Source organism: Nannospalax galili, unplaced genomic scaffold, assembly GCF_000622305.1.
Source record: "Nannospalax galili isolate Female #2095 unplaced genomic scaffold, S.galili_v1.0 scaffold388, whole genome shotgun sequence".
Classification (NCBI taxonomy): domain Eukaryota; kingdom Metazoa; phylum Chordata; class Mammalia; order Rodentia; family Spalacidae; genus Nannospalax; species Nannospalax galili.
The window spans coordinates 519405-525184 of NW_008360304.1; the positions used below are offsets into that span (position 1 = coordinate 519405).

Consider the following 5780-nt stretch of genomic DNA (forward strand, 5'->3'; position numbering starts at 1 on the left):
CGCCTTGTTCTCCCCCCATCCACCCCTTCCTTTCCCCTCCCAGACCTCTCTGGGGTTTTTTTGTTTTTTTTTTTTTTTTTTTTTTTGGTCTTTTTGAGACGGTCTCCCTATAGCCCCAGCTGTCCTGGAACTCACTATGTAGACCAGGCTGGCCTTGAACTCACAGAGATCCGCCTGCCTCTGGGATTAAAGGCGTGCGCCACCACGCCTGGCCTTATGTGTCTATTTTTAAGTCACATGTTCTCCCCATCCCCTGACCTCCCTCTCTTTTGCTCTCTGTCCTGTTTATCATTCCATTACTTGTTGGTGGCTACCTTTGCCTCAGCACTGTTGTGAAACAAATTTAGGTGTTGACTCTTAGAAGCCCCAGAGGAAGAGTTATATAAAAAAGTAATGAATAAAGCCTAAAAATAAATTATTGTGGGTTATTCATATGCTAAAGCAAAGATACCTTTACACAATTATTTGAGCACAAACAATCTAAAATTACTTTAAAGTACTGGCAAGTATTTATTTTTGAGTTGTCATCACATAAGCTGTGTGTTTTCAAACCTTAATAAATCCTACTGTCCTTGCAGTATATTTCTTAATGCATTAATTTGGCATTTAAAAATATTTCTGAGCAATTAAATTGACTTTATTTTTGGCATTTTTGTTTTTCAAGCAAAGGACAGACAAACATAGTTATGCCACAAAGTAAATGAGAAAATATTTTTATATTCTGGGAGTTGAAAGCTGCTTTCCTAATAACATGTTGGGCCCCTACTGGGTGACGTCAGAGGCATCCAGGATCTTGGATCTACCATTTTGGGTCACCTGGGGAGTTTTTTGTGTTTTGTTTTTTTTTTTACAGGTAGGGTCTCTATGATGTAGCCCTGGTTGGCTGGGTGGCCTGGAACTCACTAGGCAAACCAGAATGGTCATAAACTCACAGAGATCCACCTGCTTCTGACTCCTGAGTGCTGGAATAAAAAGTGTGTGCAACTATGCCTAGCCCGGTGGATAATCTCTTCATGTCCAGGCTGTGGCTCCTCATCAGAGCTCAGTCCAGCCGTGGAATGAACAAGGCTCTGAAAATCCCACCTCAATGTTCACAGCACCCCTTCTGTGAGCTCAGAGCCTTTAAAGGGAAACACGGTCCTTTATATCAAGGATCTTGGTGTGTCCCAGGCTACCACAGGCTTCCTTTCTGAAATAACTGCTTTTTCCTTATGGTTGGAGGACTTCTCTCAGTTTATCAATGGAAGAATCTTCTGTGGACACAAAAGCACAGGCCTGTAGTCCCAGTTACTCAGAAAACTGAGGCAAGAGTTTTAGGCTTGAGCAACCTGGGAAACACAGTGAGACCCATCTCTTAAAAAATGTATGGGGCTGGAGAGATGGCTCAGTGGTTAAGATCACTGGCTGCTTTTGCAGGGGACATGGGTTCTATTCCCAGCACCCACATGGCAGCTAACAATTGTCTGTAACTCCAGTTCCAGGGGAATCCAACACCGTCTTCTGACTTCATGGGCATTGCAGGACACAGGTGCACTCACATACACGCAGGCAATACATTCATACACATAAAATAAAAAATAAATATTTTTTAAAATGTATGTATGTGCAATGTCAGTTTCTCTCTTTAACACTTAAGTGACTGTGTGCTAGCCATACCTTTCCCCATTTAGGGGTACCTGACTGATCTAGTTAAGTGATCTAAAGACACTTCATTCTTTATGTTGTATTTACTCTAACACTCTCTACTTGTGGACATTTTGATGCCTTTGTTATAAGCAATGACCTATTATCACTGTTCACCTATCATTTGGTACACACATGGGTCTACAGAGGAAATACTGATAAGTGGAATCATTGGGTCAATGTAAATTGTTAAAAATATGATAGGCACAGTGATGGGCACCTGCAATCACTTGGGAGGCAGAGGCAGGAGGATCACTTGAGCCCAAGAGTTTGAAGCCAGCCTGTGTAACAGTCTCAAAATATGTTTTTTGATAGTTATAATACTTAATTTCCTTCTTTCAAAGTTATGCCAATTCACACTCCTCCACCATATGAGAATGCCTTCTTCCTTCTTCCTACAGCTCCATCAAAGCAGCTTGGTGGTTATTTTAAAAAGTTTCTCACTATAGTTCAACATGTGTTTTGCTTCCTTGCCTACAGCGATCAGCTCTTCATGTGGCAAGCGCTGGGTCATGTGACTTTCCTTCCCTGAATGTGCCATGACCTTAGCCCATCTTCCCATGACATCACTGGCTTTATGGGGCTTTGGGCCTCTTTAGGAAATGAGCCCTGTGTGGTACAAGTTGCAAATATTTCTCCCCACTAGCTTGCCCTTGTATTTCTCTTATTTTATTTTGCCAAGAATACATAGCATGTAATTATGTAATTGCATTTCTTAATCTTATCTTTTATGATGTCTGGGGCTGTGAGCTGCTAAACAAGCCTCCTCCACATCACAATTATAAATAAAAGTGCTCATGTTTTTCTCCATCTTTGTGGCCTTATTTTTTACATTTAAGTCTTTGCATCATCTGGAATTTGTTATTACAGAGGAGTGAGATCCAGCCATATTTTTTCCAGCTGGAGACCCAGCTGTCCTGACACCATGATCCCCTTTCCCCACAGACACAGGGAGCCTGCTGACAGTTCAGTGCCTGTTTTAAAATCTGTCTTTCCACCTACAGTGATCTTTCCTGTGCCTGTGGTATTTCTGACTTACAGTCTGTTTTTCTCCCCATCTTTCTTGGCAATCTGTTTTGCATACAAGAATATGGTCATCTTATTCCTCCATGTCCACAGGGTATGGCTCCAGGACCCCATGGAGCTCTATAGGACTCCAGGAGGAAAACAAACTCCCCAGACCCTCAGGTTCCATATATAGAATGGTGTAGTATTTGCATAAAGCCCATGTATATCCTCCCATAGACTTAAGCCATCTCTACATGCCCTGAATTGATACCTAGCACAGAACTGTGAGACACATAATTTGCCACTGTGTGTTACACGAATGTGTTTTGGCCCACCTTGGCTCTGGTATCATTCTTGTGGAAAGTAAGGATTTATTACAGATGGGCAGATCAGAGCAGTCAGAGTGCTGTCTGGGAGACAGCCCTTAATCCTATATGCTATATCAAAGCTTCATGTGAGGTTGCAGAGATGATGTCATAGCGTACAGGGAATGGTAGGGAGATGAAAAGGAAGATAAGAAGCCCCTAGCTTGAGGGTTTGATGGGACAAGGTGTGGCGGCATCAGATGAAGGATATGCTGAGGTCAGAAGGGTAGGACCCCTTCTGATTAAGAAATGCTCACTTCCATGTAGGTGGGGCCATGAGAGGTAAACATGCCTGCAGGGCAGCCAAGTAGAGAGAGGATCTAAACTTGAGCTTCTCAGGACAGTCTGAGGTGTAAAAGTAGACTCCCCTCCAGTTACCCAGCTCAAGGGAATGGCAAAATCATTCTGCTGCCTGAGGATAGAAGCAGTGACTCAGGACATTTTATGCCCCTGCTTCTCCCTCGGGACTCCATACTCAATCATGTACTCACCCAGCTTTTGCCTCCCATTAGCATCTTTCCCATGGATCTGATCTTCTGTTGCCTCTGCCTTGGTGGAGGCACTCACCCACTTTTGCTGGAAACACTGCAGTGTGCCCCCATTGTCAATGGGATACCTGCTACAGTTTGCATCTAAGCATCTTCCTTGTAGCAAAGGCTTGCTCCCCAGGATGCTGCTACCAGTAGTGGTTGGGCCCAGCTGGAGGTCTTTTTTTTTTTTTTTTTTCTGGTCTCCCTGTAGCCCTAGCTATCCTGGAACTTGCTATGTAGACCAGGCTGGCCTTGAACTCAAAGAAATTCACCTGCCTCTGCCTCCTGAATGCTGCAATTAAAGGCATGGACCACCATGCCAGGCTCCAGCTGGAGGTTTTCAGGTTACTGGAGTGAAGCAGATTGAAGCAGATTGTGGGACTTTGATCCTTTCTCTTTTCTCTCTTTTGCTTCCTAGTCATGAGGTGAGTAGTTTTGCTCTGCTACATGCTCCTGAAACATTGCCATCTGGCATCCCCACCAGAGAGAGAGACCTAAAAGCAACAGATCTGCCTGCTCACGGGCTGATATTCTAAAACTGTGAGCCAACACCTTTTTTCTTTATAAGTTCATTATTCAGGTATTTATTTTCTCATTTATTTATTTACTTGTTTATTTTGTGTGTGAGGAGCATGTGTGCCACCTTAGGCATGGAGGTCAGAGAATAACTTGTGGGAGTCTGTGTCTCCTTCCACTACTTCTGGGGATCAAATTTAGGTCTTCACACTTAGCAACAAGTGCTTTTACCTGCTAAGCCATCTTCTTGTCCCAGATATTTGTTAATTTAAAGCAATGGAAAACTACTAACACACCTCTCTGGAATATGAGTAGCTGAATATATGGTTCTGGTAATCAAGAAGCATCCTACTGGGATGGGGTGTAGCTCTGTGGTGGAACACATGCCCAGCAAGGCCCTGAGTTCTGTTCCCAGCATGACAACACAAATAAAAGCATCTTTCTGGTAGGCATTACATTCTTCCTTTGAAACAGCTGTCCTTCCCAGGAGCCCACCCTCATCATCTATAAGCTGCAGTGCTTCCTCATCTTCAGGGCAATTGGGAGGTCTCCTTAGGACTGCTTTGCCTTCTGACACAAGCTGAGGGGACATTCACCAGCATCTGCACAGGACACCTGGCCACAGTCTGGCTGCACACTCCCAACACTCCCAGCCTTTCCTTTTGGTGTGCTCCTCTTTCTTCTGAAATAACCCCTGAATGGAGCTGCTCTCAGAATCTTGTCCATTCTGCAGGCATTTTGAATACCCCTTTGGTCCTCAAAAACATGTTCTTCTCTTCCCTCAACTTCAAGCTACCAAATACTGGAAGCTTCACTAATCACCTCATGTTCTGCCTGGTGTTATCAGATTTTCCCACCATCCTCTCAGAAGGATGTGCCTCCCAGAACTCAGTGCCTATCACTTCCAGATCACACCTCAAGAAGTCTTCTGAACCTACACAAACCTCCTGTGCAAAACTCCATAAGAATTAATAAAGGGTTATTTGGTTTGGTCCCTCATGGAACCAACTTAACTATGTACCTGGAAAAAAATTAAGTGCCCAAAAGATATTTGTTGCATATGAAATGCTGGAAGAGCCAGTAAGAGGAAACGGGATTTCTTCAAATGACATGGCAGACCTTTGTGGAAACAACTGCTCCCAACTCAAGTTACTCCACTTGCCCGCCACTTGCCCAGTCTTAAGCCTGCCTCTCCTGATTCCTCCCTTCACACCTGGACCCCTAGACTTCAGCCCTACCTAGCCTGCCCCGCCCCGCCCACTTGGTGTACCAAGCCCCACCCCATCAGCTCCATCCCATCCCACTTACTCCACCCAGCCCCATGCAACCTGCTCAATCAGGCCCTGCCTTACAGGTTTTGCCACGCCTAACTTGTCCCCTCTTCCCCTTATCACATTTGCTCCACCTGTCCCGCCCTCATACCGCACCCCGCCCACCTGCTCCGTAGGGTCCGCCCCCTCGTTCCCGCTCCGCTCCGCCCTACACGCTCCACAGAGCCCAGGCCCGCCCCACTCTCTCCAACTGGTCCCGCCCCCAGCTCCACCCTGTCCCGCCCCACTCGGCCAGCCCACAGACTCCGCTCCGTGGGCCCGACACCGTCCCGCAAGCTCCACGAGCTCCACCTGGCCCCGCCCGCGGGGGGACCCCCCGCCCCACCCGGCTCCACGTGCTTCACGGG

At 45.9% G+C, this 5780-nt stretch overlaps 1 protein-coding gene across 1 annotated transcript in view; it reads right to left on the reverse strand.

Moving 5' to 3' along the window:
• Il17d (interleukin 17D) overlaps window positions 1-5780 on the reverse strand; it is a 19485-nt gene that overhangs the window by 12571 nt on the left and 1134 nt on the right. The window lies entirely within an intron of this gene.